This window comes from Phascolarctos cinereus, unplaced genomic scaffold (assembly GCF_003287225.1).
Source record: "Phascolarctos cinereus isolate Bilbo 61053 unplaced genomic scaffold, phaCin_HiC Scaffold_2;HRSCAF=192, whole genome shotgun sequence".
Lineage (NCBI taxonomy): Eukaryota > Metazoa > Chordata > Mammalia > Diprotodontia > Phascolarctidae > Phascolarctos > Phascolarctos cinereus.
The window spans coordinates 347,850,667-347,862,183 of record NW_027555625.1 but is presented as its reverse complement, the minus strand read 5'-3'; positions in this window follow the sequence as shown (position 1 = coordinate 347,862,183).

The window sequence follows — 11,517 nt, the reverse complement described above, 5'->3', positions numbered from 1 at the left end:
GTACCCCAGGGGTGCTGGGGGGAGGCAGCACAGGCAATGGAGACTGGGCCTGGAGTCAGAGGACCTGAATTCAAATCCAGCTTCAAACACTTACCAGCTGTACGACCCTGGGCAAATTACAACCTCTGTCTGCCTCAGTTTCCTCAACTATAAAATGGGTATAATAATGACATCTTTCTCCCAGACTTGTGAGGGTAAAATGGGATAATATTTATAAAGGGCTGAGCACAGTCCTTGGCACGTAGTAGGCACTTCACAAGCGCTCATTCCCTTCCTTTCCCCCTCAAAGGCTATGCTAGTAGAACACGAGGTCTGGTAGCTCCAACGGCTGGAAAGTCTTTGACTCTGACTTAGCCACAGACAATAGTTTTGTCATGCGAGGACAAGCCTAGCTAAGTTTGGAGAGACTTTAATCTCTGACTAGCATATGGTAGGCCCCTGATGCCTGAATGCTTCCTTTATTTTTTTTCATCATTAAATTTGATTTTTAATTTATGAAATAAAACAAGCATTTCCATAGCATAGTTCAATAAAAAAGATGATTGCACATGAAACTGTGAATCTATTATGTACAACTTGCCATTCCTTTCAAATATACAACAAAATTATTGTGTAAATTTCTTTTTTTAGTCCAACTAAAAAGAGGTGAGTACACGAATAAAGGTGTGAACACCCACTATCCTTGTCTGAGTCATCTTCCCAGATGTTCCCCACAAAGCCTAAGGGAAGGAGATAGGGAACAGAGAGGTTATCCCAAAGGATTGCTCAGAGCAGCATAAAAACCCCAGTGTGCTACAGATGCTCTCTCTGAACAAGTCAGAGAGAATCTGGATGTAATACTAGCTTCATGCTTCCACATTCTGAAGGATATGCCCCATTGGTGATCTGTTAGAAGATAGCCCACCCTTCACACCAGAGATGGGTACTTTGGAAGCGAGCCACATCACCTAAGCACTTCCAGCTACCACTGGGCAGAAGTGGGGAGATGAGGCTAAATTATGCTTTCTCCAGCCCCCCCCCCAAAATCCCTGAGTACACATGCTTTCTACCCTACTTTCACCCTCTCCTCCCACCAGTTTCCTGAAGTCTGGTTTTGCTTTGTAAAGTCTCATTTCATTTGAAGCAAATAAAACTGCATTTGACACAGAGCCCATTTTCTCAAAGACATTTCTCCTTACATTATGCTTCATTTTGTAGAATTAACGTGCTAGAGAAATTGCAAAGCCAACACAAGAAAGGTAATTCTGCAGTATTATGGCTCAAAACTTTGGCAGCTGAAAGGACCTGGGGGGATGGAGATTCAAGGAGGCAATTCTCCAGGTGTATGTAGTGTCCCTCGACAATTAAGCTGCTGGGAAGAGTCACCCTCCAATCCCTGGAGATGCCAGAAAAGAATAGGAATGAGTGTTAGGAAGGGAGGGATAGAAGGAGGAAAGGGCCTGGTCTTGTAATTTCACTACTATTTCCTCCTGCAGAGGAAAAGTCCTTCTATCAATACAGATCAGCCACTTCTCTGCAACTTACAATCTTAGAGAGTTTCCTGGAGAGGAGCTATCAAATACACCCAATTACTAGCCGCAGGTGCTCAAGAACCAGATTAAAATATAACTGGAAAGGGGCAGCTCGATGGCACAGTAAATAGAGCACTGGCCCTGGAGTCAGGAGGACCTGAGTTCAAATCCAGCCTCAGACACTTGACACTAGCTGTGTGACCCCTGGGCAAGTCACTTAACCCCAATTGCCTTGCCAATATATATATATATACAGAAAGAGAGAGAAGAGAGAGAGAGAGAGAGAGAGAGAGAGAGAGAGAGAGAGAGAGAGAGAGAGAGAGAGAGAGAGATCTTATGAGCTTGGAGCATGCAAAGGTTAAATGACTTGCCTAGGATCACACAGCCAGTATGTGCCAGGTCTTTCTGGCACACTGCCATAATTCAATCCACACTCAAACACTCCAGGATTCCAATGGGTCTGTTAGCTCATTTATTGGAGTATTTCTTTACAGGATGCAGATCAAAGTCCATCCATGCGTATCCATCCTGTCCAAATCTTGTCCATGTCCTCTCATAAATCTGCCATATTGAGTGCACCCAACACACTGGGAGTCTTTCTCAAATTCTTTTGATATCACAAGGATGCCTGTGGAACATAAGACCTGTCCATTGGTTATCATTTGCTCTTACTGCAAGAGCCAGCCTTTCTCTTCTGATCATACATGTCTCCAATAACATTCTTGACTCCATTTATCCTCAGTAATCCCTTGTTTATATTGGATAATTAAGAACTTACTGCATTTTCTGCCTAACCCAGAAGACAAAGAATGCCATTACCAAAGGGATAGCAATCCCAAGACCTGACCCTATCCAGATTTATAGCCATCTTCTTCATTAAGCTTTTCCCTCGGCAGCTCCTCTTCCTCCATTCACCACCTAAAGAGTCTTTTCTTTATGAGAGCAATTGGGGTTATGTGACTTGCCCAGAGGCACACATGTTATGTGTTTGAGGCTGGATTTGAACTTAAGTCCTCCTGATTCCAGGGCTGGTGCTCTATCCACTGTGCTGCTTAGCTGCCCCACACCTTAAGAGTCTTTGAGTTAAGTCATTTGGGCTTGTGCTGTGATTGCTTCTCTTAAGATCTCTGAAGATCAATGCTCCAGAGCTAACTAAAGCCCAGTCACCATTTCACTCCCATCTCTCTTGAATAAGCAGTTCTCATACAACTCAGGGGCCACTTCATTCTGGCAGGCTCCCCAATGTCACTTGCCATATTTCACAGGTCATAATTCTCTGTATGAATGAGCTCACCCTTCCTGGGCTAAGGCATATACTCTAATTGGTTCCTGGGCACTATTCAGGGACCACTGTGAGGATTCAATAGGACCACAATTCATTCCATGGTGCTCGCAGGCTCTCTGGTGTTTCCATCCAAATCTTTTGGCTTCTGTTGCAAGGCTTTAGATTAAGAAGCAATTAGAGCTATGGATCAGAAACTCTTCCCCTTGAGACCCTCAGAAATCATACAGACCCCCATCTTTCCAGGCTAAGTCTTACTTAGAGGAGGGGGAGGGTAGACAATATAACCTCCTGAGCTCCTCTGCAATATGACAACCAGGTAACGCTATTTGCATCTGGAGCAAGAGGTAGGAAAAGATGATTCAGATGCTGCTGGGCTAGACACCATCAGGGAAGGAGGGAACAGCAACAGGCCAGGAAAGAGCTCACTTGGGATACAGCCACAGGCTGACCTACTCACAGCTTCCTATTTTAACCAACTGTTCTTGCTAACTAGGTACAAAACTCATTTGTTTCTCCACTGCTGAAGGACAGCGAGTGCTATCAACATCCTCTAAATGTTGGCACCCTGGGGAAGAGCCTCAGTCACTCTGTCCTAGTTATGACTCTGTTGATGACTATGACCTCTTTAAATCTGATTATGGTAGCTGGGCTTTCCATAGCACTAGAATATAGATGTTATTTCTCTGGACTCCTTCAATGAATTGCATAGTCATAGAATCTCAGATTTGGAAGGGACCTTAAAGGTCATTTTGCTCAATCCACACATGAAGATAAAAGCCCTCTACAATATCCCAGACAAGTGGTCATCCAAGCTAAACTTGAAGATGGGGAACCCACTACCTCTCTCCCCTTCCCCTTTCCTTTTCCTTTCCCCTGCCCTTTCTCCTAGTTTCTTCTGCCCTTTCTCTCCTGACTTCCTCCCTCATTCATTTCCCCTGGACCTTTTTTTCCCCCTCAGTTTTTTCCCCCCTGACTTCCTCTATTATTTTCTCCACCCCATTTTTCTCCCACCCACACTCAGTCTTCCTCCCATATAACTGATTCCCTCCCTTCCTTCTCCTCTGGACAATGTTTTCCTCATCCCCCAGCCCTTCACTCCAAATTGCTCCCACACCTCACCCTGGCTTCATTGGAATTCACCCCCTTCTTCTTAAGATAGCCTCCATTGGAGAGGCAGGGCAACCACAGAAGCCTATGACCCCCCAGTGACCTCACCAAACCCATCTCTACAGGTCCCTGCTCAGTTCTATCTGCTCTATTCTCTCCCAGTCCAGGCCAGTGCCACTGCCCTCCAAGCTGCTGGATAGTCAGGCCACCCATCTGTCCTTGGGATCAGAAAGCCACCTGGACTGGAGGCAGGAAGAACTGAGTTGGAACCTAGCCTCAGACACTGACTAGCCGAGTGACCTTGAGTAAGTCACTTAATATGTCTACCTCAGTTTCATCAACTACAAAATGGAGATAATAATAGCACCCACCTCCCAGGGTTGTTGGGAGGATAAAATGAGATATTTGTGAAGTGCTTTGCAAACCTTAAAGCACTATATAAATTCTAACTATTAGCCAAAGCCCCGTAAACAGATGGTAAGGTAAAATGAATGCCAAATGATAAGTGAGTGGGGGACAAGGTCAAAAATCAGGAAGACGCAATAGAGAAGGGGAAATAGATATAGAGTGGAGGCTAAAATTAGAGGTTGTGCCACGGTGGAAGAGAGCCAAGAGTTGTAATTGGAGGGGCACCAAGAAATGAAAAGGGCACCTGAGTGACACAATGGTTAGAGCACTGGGCCTGAAGTTAGGAAGACCTGAATTCAAATCTGGCCTCAGACACTTACTAGCTATATGACCCTGGGCAAGTCGCTTAACCCTGTTTGCCTCAGTTTTCTCATCTGTAAAATGAGCTAAAGAAGGAAATGGCAAATTGCTCCAGTATTTCTGCCCAGAAAAACCCCAAATGGGGTCATAAAGAGTCAAACACAACTGAATAACAACAAAAAAAAACGCAATGGGCTACCTTGAGAGGTAGTGAGTTCCCCATCACTAATGATTTTCAAGCAAAGAAAACACATTGGTTAGAGATGAGAGAGACCCATCTGTGACTTTCTTCTTTCCTCCATGTGCTGCCTGCATTTGGGAAGCACCAATTTACCAAGCTGCAATCCCCTGCTGGCATTAGGGCCCAGCCAGTTTCAAATGAGCTTGACTTCATCATCCCGGGGCTCCAAAATGACCTGAATGCTAATGATTGTCTACTGCAGAGGTTCTCAAGTGTTGTTGGAGAACCCCTGGATGTCCCTGAGACACTTTCGGGGGGTCTATGAAGTCAGTGGGAGCAATGGCATAATAGTACTAGGATATCATTTGCCTATTAAAATACTCTTCCTGGGGCAGCTAGGTGGCACAGTAGATAGAGCACCGGCCCTGAAGTCAGGAGGACCTGAGTTCAAATCCAGCCTCAGACCAAACACTTACTAGCTGTGTGACCCTGGGCAAGTCATTTAACCTCAGCTGCCTAAAAATAAAAAAATTTTTAAAAAATACTCTTCCCTTTTCCAATGACATAATCTTTATACGGCCAGATTTTCTCCATTTACTTCCACCAAAACAACATACCACAACAGCCTGGATACGGAAGTAGATATGAGAATCCAGCTGTCTTTTATTAAGCCAGACATTAAAGAGATTTACAGAAATGTACAAGGCTACTCTTCTAACTCATTTTTTCTTGTTTTGGAAAATATAGTTATTTTAAATTTAAAATGTTATTTATGTTAATATGTAATATTTGTTATTGTTATCTTAAATGAATTAATAAATATTTTAATAAATTAATAAGCATTGTGAAGTTTATCTACTTTTATTTCTAATCCAGTAAATATTGATAGAAATAACTCACATAAATAAAAGCTTTTTGGGGTCCTCAATTATTTCTAAGAGCAGTAGGGGTGCTGAGACCAAAATGTTTGAGAACCGCTGGTCTGCTGTTACCAAAATGAGGAAGGCAAGGTCGTCAAGCTGTCAGGGTAAAGAGGCAGCAGACACTGTCAATAGGCCTCAGAAGGATACCAGCCCTCTTTGATGTTGGAGCTGTCTGAAGCTAATACATGAATTTAGTGAAAAGCAGGCCCTCCCTCCCTACTGGCACTTGAACACTAGCTCAATCTCACCAGTGCTGCAGGGCTGGTGGCTCTTACAGGGTCACAGACCCAGAACTGGAAGAGATCTCAGAGGACATCTAGTCAAAGCTCCCTCCTACCACCATTTTATAGATGGGGAAACTAAGGCCCAAGGAGGTCAAGTGAATTGTTCAAGGTCATTTAAACCCAAGGCCCCTGACTCCAGAGTTAGTACTCTCTTAGAAGACAGGAAGACCAGGGGGTATTTTGCATCCCTACTTGTTTTTGATGATCCTGCGTGGTTTTCCTACATGAATGTCTTGGCGTTTCTTTATGTTGTATTTGTGCCCAAGGACTCTTGTGTGCCAGCTGCCCACAGTCTCCTGGTCACAGAGAGCAGGGAAGAGATTTGTGGTTAAGAATGTGTGACAACAACTGAAACAGTAAAACTAAGTAGAACACGTGCTTAGCAAGAACAGCAGCTGATGTGGAATATTCTGTTGTGTTGGTCTGGAGTCAACTGCAATATTTTAGAACTGGAAGGGTTCACCCTTTCTCATTTTCTAAAGATAAATTTCTGTGCTGAAATTACTTGGATTAACAAATTATTCAGTGATAAATTTATTTTTGTGCTTTCGGATGTATTGTGGAATTGTCTGTTTTAATTTGTGAAATGTAAGGCATATTTTTCTTCTTCTAGTAATTCCAAAGAATAGATTACATCTCCCAAGAAAAAGCAGAAAATTCACCTACAAACCCTTTCACCAGAATTTAATGAAAACTCACAGAAGAGAAAGCATAAAGATTCCAATTAGATTGGTTTTTAAAACATCTTTCTATTGACTTATGTGGATATACATAATTAAATATTCATGTTGTTAATTGTTTAAAGATTTTTATACTGATAGAAATTAGTTTTTTGTTGGTAATAACTACTTTTGGGGAGACGTTTTTAAGTAGGCATGTCTAAGTCTGTATAGTTTTCATTTCTGAAAAGTTAAAATGTCTTGGGGTTTTGAATGTGGAGAAAAGCTTCCATTTATCCTTTATTTATGGAATATTAAAAAAAATTTTCAATAAATGACAGTGCAAATGTAAAAAAAGAATGTGTCACAACACAACGTGTGAGTTCTCAAGATATATCAAAGTCAGCAGTCATAGGACCCTGACATCCACTCCACCCCAGAAATTGTTTCTGTTCCCTCAAACCCAAACCAGCAACTGCAACCAACAGGGAAAATCCCATTACAGTTTCCTTTGTGTTCATCCAGAATAGTTCATCCCTTCTATCTCGTTCCCTCACATTCAGCACCAAAGTGGCAAATTCTCCTCCTTAGCGTTGGAGATACACTGGCACTCTGGTTCTGAGATTGGAACTAAAAAAATAAATATAATAGCACCCCACCTACCTCATAACACTATGAGCTCCCTCATCCTGGATGATGATAATAATAATAATTTGCATTTATATGACACCTAAAGGTTGGTTGAAACATTTCACACAAACATTATCTTATTTGGTCCTCACCCTGTAAGTTTGGTGTTGTTCAGGCATGTCTGACTGTGGTTTTCTTGGCAAAGATACTGAAGTGGTTTGCCATTTCCTTCTCCAGTGTGTCCCCATTTTACAGATGAGAAATTGAGGCAAATAGTGGTTAAATGACTTGCCCCAGGTCACATCACTAGTAAATGTCTGAGGCCAGATTTAAACTCAAATCTTCCTGATTCCAGGTCTGGTGCTGTAGCCACTGTACCTCTTATTTGCCCCTGTACCCTATGAGGTAGGCATTATTATTGTTCTCATTTTACAGATAAAGAAACTGAGGCACAGAGAGGTTAAGTGATTTGCCCAGTCAGTAAGTGTTGGAGGCAAGATTCAAACTCAGTTCTTCCTGACTCCAAATCTAGCACTCTCTACTAGACCATCCAGCTACCACCATCACTGGATAGGCTGGGTAAGGGATCTAGCACAGAGATCAAAGTCCAACAGGTAGATTTCACAGCAGTCTATTCCTTTCTTTACACCCATCTCTTCTCAGTCTTTTGAAATACTTGGGAAACATTTCAGCCCATGGTATGAAGCTTCCTCAGGAGTCATGATGTACATGTCATAATGCAGTGGCGAAAAGGCAGATAAACTCTACCTACAGTGAGCTGTCCCTTGGGACCAATGAGGCATTTCTCAGGTTGCCAAAGCATGCAAAATGAGGGGATTGCACTCTATGGTCTAAATCTGTGATCCTAGGCAGCTAGATAGGTCAGCAGATAGAGTTGAAGACTTGGGGTTAGGAAGACTTGAATTTTAATCCTACCTCAGAAACTTGGTAATTGTGTGATCCTGTGCTTCAGTTTCCTCTCTGTGCCTCAGTTTCCTCATCTGTAAAAATGGCAATGAGAATAGCACCTACCTCACAGAATTATTGTGAGGATCAAATGAGATACCATAGGTAAAATGTTTTGCAAACCTTGGATGCTGCTGCAGCATTGGACTGGGAATCAAGAAGACTCTTCTTCTTGAGTTCAAATCTGGCCTCAGACACTTACTAGCTGTGTGACCCTGGCCAAGTCACTTAACCCTGTTTGCCTCAGTTCATCATCTATAAAATGAGCTAGAGAAGGAAATGGCAAAATACTCCAGTATCTTTGCCAAGAAAACCCCAAATGGAGTCATGAAGGGTCAGACATGACTGGAAAATGACTGAACAACAACAAATCTTAAAGTGAATTTAAATTATTCTGACTTGTCCTCGGTGACACAACTAGTTCTTAGCCTTAATGCTGCTTCCATTCCCTTGAACCGACTCCTTTCATAAGGGGGTGGAGCCAAGATGAAGGACTAGAGAAAGCACCCAGCTCAGCTCTCCCAACAATCCTCTCCAAAGAACTTTAAAATAATGCCTCAGGTTGAATTCTACAGTATCAGAGCCAACAAAAGGTCAGAGTGAGACATTCTTCCAGTCCAAGACCACAGTGCTAGTCATAGAGTCAGAAGACTTGAATGTGATTGCAAGATCTGAAGCTTACACCACCATGTATTGCAAGCGAGGCATCGGTAGACGGCTTGAATTAACTGAGCCCTGAGATGACTTGAGATGGCTTTTGCATCTAGAACAGCAGAAACCTTGGGCAAATCACTTACCCTTTCTGAGCCTCTTCACTGGCCTTAACTATAAAATGGGGAGAACAACACTTTGCCCAACTTCCTCCCCTCAGAGGGCTATTGTGAGACACCACGGAGATATTGAATGTGAAAGCCATTTGTAAATTGTAAACAGGTGTAAGAAATCGTTATTCTTATTCGTCTATATCTAGCAAAGGCCATGCCTTTGAGGCAACACCATCCAGGCTTGGAGCATACCGTCCATGGGGTTTTCTTGGCAAAGATATTGGAGTGGTTTGCCATTTTCTTATCCAATAGATTAAGACAGAGGTTAAGTGACTTGCCTGGGGTCACACAGCTAGTTAGTGTTTGAGGCTGGATCTGAACTCAGGCCTTCCTGATTCGTGTACAGATACCTAATCAAAGGTATAATGAAGGTGTCTTTGAATATTTCGACATAAAGTCACGGGGCAAGTTTAACCTGCAGTTGCATTGGAATCCTGATGTGACATGTGTCTAACTGCATAGTCTGAGGGCCAGGCCTGGTATACTTTATTTCCCTCCCCCACAGGATTCTCCAGTACCCAGAGGGAGTCGAGAAGTCTCTCTTCCCTGCCTTCTTCCCACCAAGGACGTTCCCCCAATTTTAGGGGTCCAGTGGCTAGCATAGCAGTTCAACTTAACCACTTAACATCAGATTAACCTTTACAAAGACACTGACTAGCTGAGTGACCCTGAGCAAGTCACTTAATATGTCTACCTCAGTTTCATCAACTACAAAATGGAGATAATAATAGCACCCACCTCCCAGGGTGATTTGTGTTAAAGGTAGAGCAAGAACAAACATACAAATACTTTCCCCAACATCTCAGGGGCATAATCTCCCTTACAGCACCTCAGTCCCTAGGAGAAGAGAAAGGGATTAGGTTCCTAGTTTAGCCTAATGCCTACAAAGCATTAGTCCCACCAACTTCAAGTCTAAAGCCTCACTGGAGCTAAACAGTCCCTGGACCCTTGCTCTCCAAGGCTTCGCTGCTGGCCCATTGCAACAGTAGGCCTAGATTTCTGGACTCCTGGGTCTCCATGTATCAAAGTCCTGTACTAGAGACTCTACTTCCAGCACCTAAAACAGACAATGGTAAAGGACAAGGCTAAAACTCCAGGTCCATCTCTTGGAGCCAGATGGCCTAAAAAGGAGTTGGGAGAGGGGAAGAGATGGCCCTTTCCTCTTACTATGTGGTATGAGTAAAGGAGTCCTTCACCCTCAAATGGGAATGTAGGAAAAACTACCATAGTGTTCAGTCAGGCAGTTTTAAAGATGCCAACAGTTCCTATCACGCAGCCAATGGAAAAAGGCCTAATATGATAGGTCAAATCATAATATCCACACTCTCATTTTCCTGTTTCTCTAGAGCTTGTTCTCCAATGTCTTCCACGTGTGTGGCACCATCTTAGATACTCTAGGCATACAGCAAACCCCCATGATACTGTTAAAAGGAAATGTTGGTGGAGAATGTGAGATAGGAACCATACCAAAACAAGCACTATGACCTGAACCATGCTTCTTCCCCTTTTTGGACCTCAGTTTCTCCACCTATAAAGTGAGGGGAGAAAGACAATGTTGTTGTTGTTCAACTTTGTTCTTGAAGAGGCCCAATGATATCTGGAGGGTGATGTCTTGACTTGCAAGGGAATTAGATTTAAGTGAGGCAAAGCTAAAGCATCAGCCTCCCTCTGTCCTCCAGAGCTATCAGAGGCCAATGGCCAGGCAGAGGTCAGGATTACTGGTGATGGCCCAGAGTAGTGGAAGACTTTGGCCTTTTCAAGCTAAGGTCTTTCCCAGGTCTTAGTTTGTTTGAGGCAACACTCATTCAGTAATTAAAGGTTAGGTACAAATGGAGACAAAAAGATGGCCTAGTTTGCCTTCACAGAAAATTATTCTGGGAGGAAAAGACCCTCAGAGTCTCTGGCCAGAACAGAAACAATTGCTATTTTGGCAATGTGGAATAGTGTCTAGAAACAGACACAGAGAAAGAGAGAATAAGAAAGAGAGACAGAGACAGAGAGAGTCCTTAAAACCAGGTAAATTTGAATTCAAGTTCCTCTTCTGATCCACACTGGCTATGTGACCCTGGGGCAAGTCACACGACTTTTCAGCGTCTCAGGCAACTTTCAATAGATGGTCTTTCAGTGTCTCAGGCAACTTTCTAGGGCTAAGACGCTGACCTTCAAACCTATGATACAGATTGAGGGTCTTTTCTCACTGGGAAGTCCCCATACCAATGAAATTCCAGTTCTAGTCCCCTCAAAAACTGAGGAAAGTAGACTAGATGGTCTCTAAGCCACCTCCCAGCTAGGTTCCAGCTTTGATTCTCCTTAAAATCAGTCACTCTCTCAAGATCACAGCAAACTTCTCCAAAAAAATCATTAAGGTAAAAAGTCTAATCATCATTAAACACTCTTCAAGAAACCAGTTCAGACTTGGACAAGGTCCAGAAAAGGGCA